Below are 14,146 nucleotides of genomic sequence, written 5' to 3' on the forward strand. Positions count from 1 at the left end.
CCTTTATCATCTAAGTGTTTCATGCATTAGCCTATGTGTCGTAATTATCTGTTTTGTCCAAAATATTTCTTTTAAGAACCCATTAACCTAATTGCTTTTTTAGTGGCTATTTGCTTATGTATGTAAACTAGTTCACTTGTCCGTAAAAAAAACTAGTTCACTCGGCTGCCGTGCTTTGAATCTCCTTCCTCCCAACATATTCCTCTCCTCAGGTGGACCCAGCAGGTCTCTGAATTTTCTCCCACTTTCTTTTTCAATGTAAATTGAGTTTTCTCCCAGTACTTTCCCCTAGAACCAACTCAACTGTCCCACGTCTAGCCTAAAAAATAATAACACCCCACGTACTATTAACTCATCAAATTAAAATAATATTTTTATTTCATAAGTTGAAAGTTCTTACAAAATAATAATAATAATTGTTTATATATAACTTGCCAAGTTAACTCCTAGTGATTGGGTACATAAGGTTGCAAAGATTTTACTGACGTGCAATCATGTGTTTATGTTTTTATAAAATTTCTCCGTCTAGCCCAACATGATATTTTCACCCAGCCCAGCAAGTCCGCAGATTTCGAGAAAAATGCAAATGGGATTTAAACGGGCTGCATAGATGCTACATCATTGTTTCACCCAGCCCACCAAATGGACTAAAAAACAAATGGATTGGCTGACATGTGGGCCAGTAGGTCGAAGCCTAAGAAGGCATTGGATTTACATCCAACGGCCGGCATTCTTCTTCAATCTCTCGTCTTCTTCCCCCAGCGCTGCCGGAACCACCTGCTCCAGCCTTCAGTGTCCAGCAGTGTTGTTTTGCGCCCCTCAGCGAAACGCTACCCCACCGACGGCCAGGCCATCCCTCCACTCCGCACCTCCTGTTATTTTCTGCCGAGTGTAGGCCCACCCCACACTCGAACCAGTCAAGTTTCCCTCTCCTCTCTGTCTGCGACTCCACTGCCCCGTCTTCCCAATCTCCGGGTCATTCCAGTCTAGGGCCTTGCCGTTGTCCACTTCCTCGGTGCGCTCGGCGCCGCGTGGTCAACATACGAGAGTCATAAAGAGGACTGTACGTGGAGAGCCTAACGGCTGGGACCCACAAGGTCCATGGTTGCACACAAGGAAAGTTCCTCCTTATTATGCATTGTACGTGCACTGTACGTGGGAAGGGCTTCTGTATTTCGCGAAAAAAACGTTCCCCCCGCTGGCAGGTCAGACCCACCAGCTATATCTTCGCACACAAGGAAGTGCCTCCTTATTACGCACCAAAAAATGAATACCCCCTGCTAGCTGGGACCCACCATAGTGGGTGGCTGACTTATGGGCCTACTAAGTTGACGAGGACGGAGGGCTTTGTCAACTTAGTCAATATGAACGATTCTAGCTCCAGTGACCGTACGATGTCCATCCAACGGCCATAGTGCTTCTTCAACCTCTGGTCTTCTTGCTCCAGCCGCCCAAAGCAGTGTCGGTCGTGCCGCGTGCTCCTGCCTCTCATGGTCGGCTGTGATGCCGCGGAGGCCTCACCGCCCCCTACTACTCCCACCGCTAGCCCAGGGTATCCCTCTACTCACCCACACCCCCTGTTATTCTGTGGCGACAGCAGCCTCACGCTGCAGCCGAACTAGTGAACCCTCGTACTCCTTCCTGCATGGGCATCCACTGCCGCGTCTTCCCCGGCTCCGTGTCGTCCCCTGCCTAAGCCTCGCCGTCGTCCATCGCCTTGGTGCTCTCGGCGCGGCGTGGTCAATGTGGTCAACGACCGACTTCAATCGGAAGAGTACTGTACGTGAAGAGGCTGACAGCTGGGTCCAAGGCCACAACCCAGTTTTTTTGTGATTTGCCAAGTAAGTCGCTTTGTCAGGCCTGTTGGGCTGCAAATCTTTCAAGACGAGGAGAGCTTCATTCGGCTGGCCGAGAAAATGGCCTATCAGTAATGAGAAATGGGCTGTACATTTTTAAAACACATCAAACAAGCAATTAGTTTCAAATATCTTTTTTTCATTTCGAGATTTTAAATTACATTATTTTTAATGCGTGGAGAATTTGTTGGATTTTACATTGATATACATTTATTTTTAAAATTAGTTTGAATGTGAGTCGAAATTTCGGGATTAAAAACAGTTCGGACCGCACCGAAATATGCAAAATTTTGTATATTTTTTTAACCGTGGCCACAATATGGGATGTAATGCTAACAAAAAGAATATGGGCTCCAAAAAACCTTAAGAATTAGCAAATGGGCTATAAATTATTAAAAATAATGGCAGATGGGCTGTATGCTGCTTTCCACAGATTTGAGGCTTTCCTAAAAAAAAGGTTGACGCACAAGCAGTGACTGTTGGATGTCCATCCAACGACCGTTGTGCTTCTTCAATCTCTGCTCTTCATGCTCCAGCCGCTTAAACAAGCGCCGGCGGGACTGCCTGCTCCCTCCTCCCCACGGCCGGTTGTGCTACCGCGTAGGGCTCACTGCCCCACCGTACTCCCATCGCTGGCCTAGCCATCCCTCTACTCACCCACACCTGCTGTTATTCTCCGGCGACGGCAGACGAACCAGTAAACGCTCGTACAGTCATACTCCCCTCCGCGTGGGAAACAACTGCCGAGTCTTCCTTGCCTCTGTGTCGTTTCCTTCCTAGGCCTCGCTGTAGTCCACCGCCCTGGTGCTCTCGGCGTGGCCTGGTCAACGTGGTCAACGACTGACATGCATCTAAAGTGGACTGTAGGTGGAGAGGCCGACAGCTGGGTCCACGACCGCACGCAAGAAAATGCCTCCTTATTACGTGCCAAATAATGATTCCTCCACCTGACATCAGGGACCCACCGAAAGGGCCTCTGTATTTCGTGAAAAAAAACGTTACCGCCGCTGACAGCTCAGACCCACCAGCTATATCTTCGCACGCAAGGAAGCAAAAAAAATGAATACTCCCCCTGTTAGATGGGACCCAGTATAGTGGCAGGCTGACTTGTGGGCCTACTAAGTTGACGGGGATGGAGGGCTGTCGGTGTCAAAACCGACGGATCTCGGGTAGGGGGTCCCGAACTGTGCGTCTAGGCGGATGGTAACAGGAGATAAGGGACACGATGTTTTTACCCAGGTTTGGGCCCTCTTGATGGAGGTAAAACCCTACTCCTGCTTGATTAATATTGATGATATGGGTAGTACAAGAGTAGATCTACCACGAGATCGGAGTGGCTAAACCCTAGAAGCTAGCCTATGGTATGATTGTTGTTCGTCCTACGGACTAAACCTCTCCGGTTTATATAGACACCGGAGAGGGCTAGGGTTACACAGAGTTAGTTACAATGGGAGGAGATCTTCATATCGTATCGCCAAGCTTGCCTTCCACGCCAAGGAAAGTCCCATCCGGACACGGGACGGTGTCTTCAATCTTGTATCTTCATAGTCCGGGAGTCCAGCCGAAGGTCATAGTCCGGCCATCCGGACACCCCCTAATCCAGGACTCCCTTAGTAGCCCCTGAACCAGGCTTCAACGACGACAAGTCCGGCGCGCAAGTTGTCTTCGGCATTGCAAGGCGGGTTCTTCTTCAAATTCCCTGTACCCGTCGAATAGTGTCCGGCTTCTAGTGCGTGCTGCCCTCCTCGGCTTCTGTGCCCCATAATGACCATCTTCCACGTGTCAAACGAATGCGAAAAGCCAGGGGATTTTTTCATTTACCCCCCCCGGTTGCGTTAATGAACCACCCATAAAAGAGACAGGGATTTAGATCCAATTCACACCATCTTCCCTCCGCGAGCCTTCATTAGAGTGCCTTCGACAGGGATCCATTCCACCATGGTCGGTCGGTGCAGCTCCTCCTATCGCCTCTCCAGCCCTCGGCCCAGAGATTGGGGGCGGTGTTCCGTCCCGCATAGCAAGTTAGTAGTGCTTCAGTCCAAGGGGCTCCTCGCCCCGGCATATATGGTCCCAGTTCGAGCCGGGATTGCTGCCTATAGCGGCGGAGAGCAGGCGGAGGGCGTTCCCAATCCCTCTCAAGGAGGGCGGGTATGCTTACTCCCTTATTTGATGAGAGTACTAGGGTTTCCAATTCATCCGTTTCTCCGAGGGTTGCTGGAGTTCTACGGCCTCCAGCTACATAACCTCACGCCCGCCTCCATTTTGTACATCGCGGGCTTCATGGCCCTCTGCGAGCTGTTCTTGGGTGTTGAGGCCCATTTCGCGTTGTGGAAGAGGTTGTTTTTCCTTGTGCCCCGTTCTTAGGAGGGGTCTATTTATCAGGTGGGTGGAGCCGAACTATGGCGCATCGCCGGGACCGGATATCTATCCGGCACCCCAAAGAGGGTGTCCGAAGACGGGCCCTCGGAGTGGTTTTATATAGATGACGTCCCCCTGCCGGACCCTGTACGGATCGTCCTCCCCGAGTTCAATAATGCCCCGTTGAAGAAGCGCCTGAGTTGGCGCCCACGGAACCCTCAGAGGGAAGCTGATAGGGACATCCTGTACCTGATGAGCCGGATAAGGTTGTTAGCTCATTCCGGATTGACCATGATTAAGGTCATGGCCATATGCATTATGCGAGGGGTGCAGCCGCTTCAATACAGAGGCCACCCCATGTGGGATTTCAACGGGGAGGATGACGCTACCCGGTGCAGTCGCAAGGGGCCAGATTCGGCCGCCACTCTAACGAGAATCTTATCCGCTTTGTACAAGGGGGAAGAGGAAGAATTCCTCCGTCTCAACCCGGAAGGCGGATTCTCCATGTACAATCCTCCTAGTTGGGTGAGCGGACACTTTCACTTGTCTATCCGTTTTAGAAATTCCCGTAGGTGAGTACTTAGACTAGTAATGTTTAAACGCAGGAGCTGCGCCAGGCTGTGAAGGAAATAAACAGCCCTGCTCCACAACCTGAGGACCCGGAACAGTCCCTCGATCCGGACTCCCAAGAAGATCCGGACTTATGTGTGGAGTTAATTGATGGAGTATTTCATAAATTGAGCAAGGATAACTCCTTAGTGGCCATCACAGCCGACTATCCCGGACTACTTCCAGCCTCCAAGGTAACTAAGACCGAAGTCCCAGTATTCTCATGCTTCATCTTGCATGCCATGTACTAACAGCATTTCGCAGGGTAAATCCTTGAGGCGGAAGACCGAGCCCACGGTGGGCAGCCAACAAGGGCCGCTGAAGCCAGGCGGGCCAAAAAGAAGTGCGGACCAGATCGAGATTCCGGCACAATGGTATGGCATGCGAATTTAACGCCTAGGGTTTATGCCCTTGAGTCTTACTAATGCTCATGATTTTCTTAGAAAGAAGAGAGCCCGCCGGACTATGTCCGCCGGCCAAGGTTCGAGACCGGGTCCGAAAGCGGATGCAGACACGGGACGCGCCTCGGGCGCTCCTCCGACAGAGGGCGCCGACGGGCTATCTGCCACCAATTCAGAGGTGGAGAGCGCCCTGAACCACAGGCGTCACCGGACTGTTCTTTGTGACGCGTGTTTTTCCCCAGAGGCGTTGGACGCCTTTAATACAGGAGATGCGTATCTCCGTTCTGCTCAAAAGGGTCTAGCCAGAGCCACGTAGCAGTATGTGAAAGACATACAGGTGAGTAGAATTGAAGGTTATATATTTCAGTAGCCCCCGAGACTTGAAACAGTGAAGATAACTGTTTGAAGGATCATGTCCTATGCAGTGTCTTACAAAGAAGAATACGCAATTGTCCCAGGAGCTCGAAGAGTGCAAGGCCCAGCTCGAGGCCGCATTGGCCACTTCAGAAAATGTCAAGGGGACGCCCGCAGGTAATATATGCTTCGAAAGGTACTTCCGTTTTGAAATGCGGCAGGCATGCAACCCTGACGATAATAATGCAGATGAGGCCGGAGTAAATCCGGACAAGCAGCAACTCCTACGCCAACTAAAGGCTAGCGAGAGCGTGCTGACGAGGGTGAGGCAAGAGAAGAACAAGCTTCAAGACGCCAATACCCAGCTGGCGAGGAACTGAAAGATGTTCGTATTCAGCTGTCTTCTGCCGTGAAGGAGAATCGGCGACTTCGACGCGGCATTTTTAGTAAGTGCTTGAACGAATCTTAGAAAAAAGAATTCGGCGAGGAAGTCGATTGACAAAGCTATGTCTATAGGTCTGCTAACGGGTCGTCCTGCAGAGGAAATGTCCGATTCAATGGGAGACCTTCTTCCCGAGCTGTTGCAACTACACGAACGAGTTCGGCAGACAATGCAAAGCATCATCCAGGCTATGTGGCCATCCCTCTCCGTGCCCGAAGGCCTTGAGGAGCTTACAAAGAAGCTGGAGGGAGTGCGGTAGCGCTTCCGTGCCGTCAAGGTGCGAGGGAGGCCTGGGCCATGGTGAAGACTCAGTACACGAAGGCTGACCCAAACCACATGGCCGAGGTCGGCCCTATAGGTCCGGACGGAAAAGAGATCCCGGTCAGCTTAGCATATGGCCAGGTGGAGCTGGCTGCAAAGTATTCCCAACAGGACTGTAAATTAGACCGCCTGTTGGATGGCATTGAAGAAGAATATGCCGAGTCGGATTGACTCTTAAAAATGACATAAAAATGCCTTCTAGCCGGATTGTAGATCGTTTGTCATTGCGGACCTTTTCTCTTCGACCTCTGGACCCTATAGTCCGGAGTGTGTCCGAATACCCTCTCGATTATGTAAGAACCGGGGCATGCATGGAGACAAGGCGTAGGGGTCATAAGTGCTTTAGTAGACAAGTGCCCAACTAGTTATGTTATATTACATGGTTAGTAAGAAACATCTTCCAGTGAGAATAGTTCGGTTAGGGGTTCCTTTCCCTGGGAGGCATGCCCTAAAGTGCATGTCCGAACTGCCAGAAAGAGCAGAAAAGCATCTGGGGGCGAATGAATAAATACGAAAGATCATCTTTTAGTTCACCGACCGAATATTCCCTTAAGAATGCTAGCTTTCGATTTCACCCAGTCTGAGGTACACATCCGGCTGACACGGCAGTAACAATCGCAGAGGTGCTCCCTTTACCACCTAGCCGAACGAACGGGAACGTAGGGGTAAGCACAGGAGCCAGGCAACCTAGCTTGGCCAAAACTTAAGTCATATCGATGCATATAATGGTGTATAAAAGGTTCATGTGGAAGCATCACACATGTTTTGGGCATGAGGCCCGTTTTATATAAACTTCTTGGTAAAGAAGCCCCCAGGTATTATGAGCGCAGGTAGCGCGTCGGGTATGTGCGAATAACGCACAGGCAAGCCCCTAAGGGCTTTATGAGAAAAAAGGGTAGGGAGAAGGAACAAAATCCCGGACTGCCAATAAAAAATAAAAAATAAAAAATAAAACAAAGGGACGGAGGAAGGAAACGAACACGGAGTCCGGCGCTAGGCATAGAACCTTCGTAGGCGTGGTGCGTTCCATGGGTTCGGCTCGAGTCGGTTATCCAATGCGTTTCGCAGACGGTACACTCCGCCAGTCAGTACTTGGTCGATTATGAAGGGCCCCTCCCATTTGGGCTTTAATTTATCCTTTTTCTTGTCCGGCAGGCGTAGAACTAGTTTGCTGACGTTATAGGTTTTGGCCCATACTTCTCTGCTTTGGTATCTTCGAGCTTGCTGTTGATAGAATGTGGAACGAGCTTTTGCCACGTCGCGCTCCTCTTCCAATGCGTCCAAGCTGTCCTGCCGATCGAGCTCGGCTTCTCTTTCTTCGTACATGCGCACTCGAGGTGAGTCATGGATTATGTCGCATGGCAGTACTGCCTATGCGCCGTATACCATAAAATGGTGTGAATCCGGTAGTGCGATTCGGCGTGGTCCGCAGCCCCCAAAGTACGGAGTCAAGCTCCTCTACCCAGTGCGTGTTAGATTCCTTGAGGGATCGCACTAGTCTGGGTTTGAGGCCGCTCATAATGAGACCGTTGGCCCGTTCGACTTGACCGTTAGTTTGAGGGTGATAGACTGAAGCATAGTCGAGCTTGATGCCCATGTTTTTGCACCAAAGTTTGACTTCATCGGCCGTGAAGTTTGTGCCGTTGTCGGTTATGATGCTGTGGGGGACGCCGTAACGGTGTACGACCCCGGATATGAAGTCTATCACTGGTTCGGATTCGGCCGTCTTTACGGGCTTGGCTTCTATCCATTTGGTGAATTTGTCCACCATGACCAGTAGATATTTTTGCTTGTGGGTTCCTCCTTTAAGGGGTCCGACCATGTCAAGCCCCCAGACCGCGAAAGGCTAGGTAATGAGTATAGTTTGTAGGGCGGTAGGCAGCATGTGGCTTTGGTTGGCGAATAACTGGCAACCAACACATCGTTGCACTAAGTCCTGAGCGTATGCCCGGGCCGTTGGCCAATAAAATCCGGTACGGAAGGCCTTGCTTACAAGGGCCTGGGCTGCGGCGTGGTGCCTGCCGAGTCCGACATGAATTTCAGCCAATAGGTCTCGCCCTTCCTCTTCGGAGATACACCTTTGAAGGACTCCGGTTGTGCTTTTCTTGTAAAGCTCTCCCTCATGGACTTTGTAGGCTTTAGATTGCCGCACTATGCAGCGGGCCTCGTTTTGGTCCTCGGGAAGTTCCTGCCTAGTTAGGTAGGCTAGGAATGGTTCTGTCCAAGGGGCAATGACTGCCATTATTGCGTGGGCTGACGGCGTTGTTTCGTTGGCGGAGCCCCCAACTGTGTCAGAATGTTCGGTGAGGGGCGGTGTAGTTGTGTCGGGGCTATTGTTTCCGGATTCTCCTTCCCATGATATAGATGGCTTGAACAGCCTTTCTAGGAAGATGTTGGGAGGGACGGCCTCGCGCTTGGCGCCAATGCATGCCAACACGTCTTCTGCTTGGTTATTTTCCCGGGCTATGTGATGAAATTCAAGCCCCTCAAACCGAGCTGACATCTTTAAGATGGCGTTGCGGTAAGCTGCCATTTTCGGATCCTTGGCGTTGAAGTCTCCATTTATTTGGGATATTGTGAGGTTTGAATCCCCGCGGACCTCTAGGCGCTGTATGCCCATGGAGACTGCCATCCGGAGGCCATGTAAAAGGGCCTCGTATTCGGCTGCGTTGTTGGAATCTGTGTACGTTATCTGAAGTACGTATTGGACTGTGTCGCCGGTTGGGGATGTCAGAACGACGCCAGCCCCCAGGCCATCCAACATTTTGGAACCGTCGAAGTGCATGATCCAGTTGGAGTATGCGCCGTACTCTTTAGGGAGTTCGGCTTCGGTCCATTCGGCGATGAAGTCGGCCAAAACCTGCGACTTAATAGCTCACCTTGGCTTGTAGGTTATGTCGAACGGGAGGAGCTCGATGGCCCATTTGGCAATCCGGCCCGTTGCGTCGCGGTTGTTTATAATATCATTAAGGGGTACTTCGGATGCCACTATTATGGAGCACTCTTGAAAGTAGTGTCATAGCTTCCGGGATGCCATGAACACCGCGTACGCTATCTTTGGTAATGCGGGTACCATGACTTGCATGGAGTTAGTACAGTGGACACGTAGTACACTGGTTTTTGGAGGGGGAACTTGTGTCCGTCCGCTTCTCGTTCGACGATGAGCACCGCGCTTACAACTTGATGGGTTGCCGCAATGTATAATAGCATTGGTTCGCCCGTGTTGGGCACGGCCAGCACCAGATTTGTTGCCAGTATGGCTTTTATTTCTTCGAGTCCGGCCGTGGCGGCATCCGTCCACTCGAAGTGGTCGGTGTGCCGCAGGAGGCGATAGAGGGGTAATGCCTTTTCTCCTAAGTGGGAGATAAAGCGGCTTAGAGCCGCCACGCATCCTGTCAGTTTTTGTATTTGTTTGAGGTCCTTTGGGGTATCCAATTGTGACAGAGCTCGGATCTTGGCTGGGTTTGCTTCAATTCCTCTACCGGATACGATGAAGCCCAAGAGCTTTCCAGCTGGTACGCCGAAAACGCATTTTTCCGGGTTGAGCTTGATGTCATATGTTCGGAGATTGTCGAACGTGAGCCTCAAGTCGTCTACTAGAGTATCGACGTGTTTTGTTTTGACGACCACGTCATCTACGTATGCTTCAACTGTTTTGCCGATCTGGTTGGCCAGACATGTCTGAATCATACGCTGATATGTTGCACCGGTGTTTTTGAGCCCGAAGGGCATCGTGTTGAAGCAGAATGGGCCGTATGGGGTGATGAATGTCGTTGCTGCTTGGTCTGACTCTGCCATCTTGATTTGATGGTAGCCAGAGTATGCATCGAGGAAACACAATGAGTCGTGTCCTGCAGTGGCGTCGATGATTTGATCAATTCGGGGGAGTGGGAAAGGGTCCTTTGGACAGGCCTTGTTTAGGTCTTTGAAATCGACACATAGACGCCAAGATTTGTCCTTTTTTGGTACCATCACCAGGTTTGCTAGCCAGTCCGGATGTTTTATGTCTCGGATGAATCCGGCTTCCAGCAGTTTTGCTAGCTCCTCTCCCATGGCTTGTCTCTTGGGTTCGGAAAAACACCGTAGAGTCTGCTTGACGGGTTTAAACCCTTTTAGGATGTTCAGGCTGTGCTCAGCCAGCCTGTGTGGGATTACTAGCATATCTGAGGGGTGCTAGGCGAAAATGTCCCAATTTTCTCGCAGGAAGTCTCTGAGTGCGGTGTCCACATCGGGTTTTAGTTGTGCCCCGATGGAGGCCGTTTTTGTAGGGTCCGTTGGATGGACTTGGAATTTAACTATTTCGTCTGCTGGTTTGAAAGAGGTGGACTTGGATCTCTTGTCTAGTATCACATCGTCCCTGTCCACCGTGGAGCGCAATGCAGTTAGTTCCTCGGCCGCTAGGGCCTCGGATAGTGCCTCCAGGGCCAGTGCGGCTGTCTTGTTTTCAGCGCGGAGCGCTATGTCCGGATCACTTGCGAGAGTGATGATTCCGTTGGGTCCGGGCATTTTGAGCTTCATGTACCCGTAATGGGGTATGGCTTGGAAAATTGTAAATGCTTCTCGCCCTAGCAGAGCATGGTATCCGCTGCTGAACGGGGCCACTTGAAACGTGACCTCCTCGGATCTGTAATTATCCGGCGTGCCCAACACCACATCCAGTGTGATTTTTCCTGAACAACGCACTTCCCGGCTTAGAATTATTCCTCTGAAAGTTGTGTTGCTTCGATCAATGCGGCTCCAGTCAATCTCCATTTTTCGCAGGGTTTCCTCGTAAATGAGGCTGAGTCTGCTGCCGCCGTCCATGACTACCTTTGTAAGTCGGAAGCCGTCCACTATCGGACTGAGGACCAATGCAGTTGGTGCTCGGGCTGTCCAGAATTTAGGTTCATCACTGGCATTAAATGTGATAGCCGTGTCACTCCATGGGTTTTTTTGTTGCTACTTGGTAGACTTCGGCAAGGTAGCGGAGTGTTCGTTTCCTTGCATTGTTTGATGTGAAGGTCTCAAAGACTGTCGACACCGTACTGGGGAGGTATTCTTCGGGTGCTCGAGTTAAAAGCTCCTCGCCACTTCGGGCCACCTGCCGTAGTATCCAACATGCTCTAAGGCTGTGCGTTGGTGTGGTTTCCCCTAAATTATGAATTTTACAGGGTCCATTGAGCCATCCTTCTAGTACGGTCCCGTACCCTGTAGAGGGTTTTTGTTTTTTGATGTTTGGCTCAGATGCCTGGCGGTGATGCGCCCTTTTGTTTCGGACCGGTGTTGTATTCGGGGCCGGATTGTCCTAGAATTTATCTTCGGTTTTCTGATTGCTTTCAGTCGCACAGTACTTTCGTACTATGGATGTCAAGTCGGCGAATCATGTAATTTCGCAGCGACTTATGGCGTTGAGGATTCCGATGTCCGTGCAGTTGTTACAGAAGAGTGAAATTGCTTCTTTCTCGTGGCAGTCCTTTATCTTGTTCATAACCAGGAGGAATCTGGCCCAGTAGTGGTGTACTGTTTCTCCGGGCTCTTGCCGTATTAGGGATAAATCCCGTATAGTTGGGTGGGCGGGTGGAATTAAATCCGGAACCCTGCCCGATGTAAGATTCAGGGGCCAAGCGGTTTCCGAATTCGGAAGCTTGCTTTCTTGGACATTATTCAATGAATCGGGCCTGCTGCCTGACTTTAGGTTCAGGGTTTGGGCGACATCCTCCCCTCCGCGGGTATTCAGCTTGGAGGGATCGGGCATCCGGACACATCTGTTCCTTAGGGCGGGCGAAAACTCGACGCATTGTTCTTCCACCACTTCGACGTGATGGGTGATCCGGGGAGAGTCAATCTCTCTATGATCGGGTTTAAGCCCAATCTGGTCGTAATCAGTAGCGACTCCCAGGGCCGCGATGCGATCCAAGAGCTCGTTCAGGGAGAGGAGCTCCATCGGATCTAACTGCTCGGCAAGCTCCGAGCGGATGTGAAGATTGCTTTCGATGGCGTGAGAGGTCATCGTCGGCACGGTGGCCGGACAGGCGGTCATCAAAAACCTGCCTAGCCAGAGAGTTTGGCCGACAGCCAAAGCTCCTTTAGCAACGACGCCGTCTTTAAAGACGGGATGTGGCATCCTTCCTGATGGTGACGACACAGCGGAACTCTCAATGAAAGCACCAATGTCGGTGTCAAAACCGGCGGATCTCAGGTAGGGGGTCCCGAATTGTGCGTCTAGGCGGATGGTAACAGGAGACAAGGGACACGATGTTTTTACCCAGGTTCGGGCCCTCTCGATGGAGGTAAAACCCTACTCCTGCTTGATTAATATTGATGATATGGGTAGTACAAGAGTAGATCTACCACGAGACCAGATTGGCTAAACCCTAGAAGCTAGCCTATGGTATGATTGTTGTTCGTCCTACGGACTAAACCTCTCCAGTTTATATAGACACCGGAGAGGGCTAGGGTTACACAGAGTCGGTTACAATGGGAGGAGATCTTCATATCGTATCGCCAAGATTGCCTTCCACGCCAAGGAAAGTCCCATCCGGACACGAGACGGAGTCTTCAGTCTTGTATCTTCATAGTCTAGGAGTCCGGCCGAAGGTCATAGTCCGGCCATCCGGACACCCCCTTATCCAGGACTCCCTCAAGGGCTTTGTCAACTTAGTCAATATGCACGATTCTAGCTCCAGTGACCATACAATGTCCATCCAACGGCCGTAGTGCTTCTTCAACCTCTGGTCTTCTTGCTCCAGCCGCCCAAACCAGCGTCGATCGTGCCTCGTGCTCCTGCCTCCCGTGGCCGGCTGCGATGCGACGGAGGCCTCACCGCCCCCTGCTACTCCCACCGCTGGCCAGGCCATCCCTCTACTCACCCACACCCCCTGTTATTCTACGGCGACGACAGCCTCACACCACAGCGGACCAGTGAACCCTCGTACTCCTCTACGCGTGGGCATCCACTTCCGCGACTTCCCCGGCTCCACGTCGTCCCCTTCCTAGGCCTTGCCGTCGTCCACCGCCCTGGTGCTCTCGGTGCGGCGCGGTCAATGTGGTCAAGGAATGGCTTCCATCGGACGTGGACTGTACGTGGAGAGGCTGACAGCTGGGTCCACGGCCGCAGCAAGGAAGTGCCTCCTTATTACGCGAAAAATAATTATTCCTCCACCTGACAGTGGGGACCCACCGGACGGGCCACCGTATTTCTCGAAAAACCATTTCCCCCTGACTGCTAGGACCCACCAGCTACATCTTCGCACGCAAGGAAGTGCGTCTGGGCAAAAAAACGATTCGCCCCCCTGACTGCTGGGACCCACTAGCTACATCTTCGTAGGCAAGGAAGTGCCTGACAGTCGGGACCCACCTGGTCGAAGTGTACGTAGGGTTGTCATTCTGGTCGCAAACGTGTACGTACATACTGGTCATTGTAGAGGCGCGCACGTGTCGTAGTAGAGGCGCGCACGTGTCGTAGTAGATGCACGCACATAGCATGTACACGTACGTACAGCGGCGAGGGTGCAAGACAGAAAATGCGGCCACGTACGTACATACGGGCAGGGTCTCGAACGCCTACTCGTGCATACGTACATGGATGGGTCGGAACGGAGAAACAGCATCGTCGTCGTGTTCATGGGGAGCCAACCGGCTGGGTCAGAACGGAATGCGTGGTCGTGTTCATCGGGAGGGCTTGGACGGAACAGGCGATGGAAACGAGGCCTAACGTAAGGAAACGAACCTCCTACGTTCGGAACAGGGTCCTGTTGATCGGGAGGGGTGTGGCGTTCCGCAAAACGGAGGAAACGGACCTCCTACGGTCGAAACGGGGGTCTTGT

Source organism: Triticum dicoccoides, chromosome 7B, assembly GCF_002162155.2.
Source record: "Triticum dicoccoides isolate Atlit2015 ecotype Zavitan chromosome 7B, WEW_v2.0, whole genome shotgun sequence".
NCBI lineage: Eukaryota > Viridiplantae > Streptophyta > Magnoliopsida > Poales > Poaceae > Triticum > Triticum dicoccoides.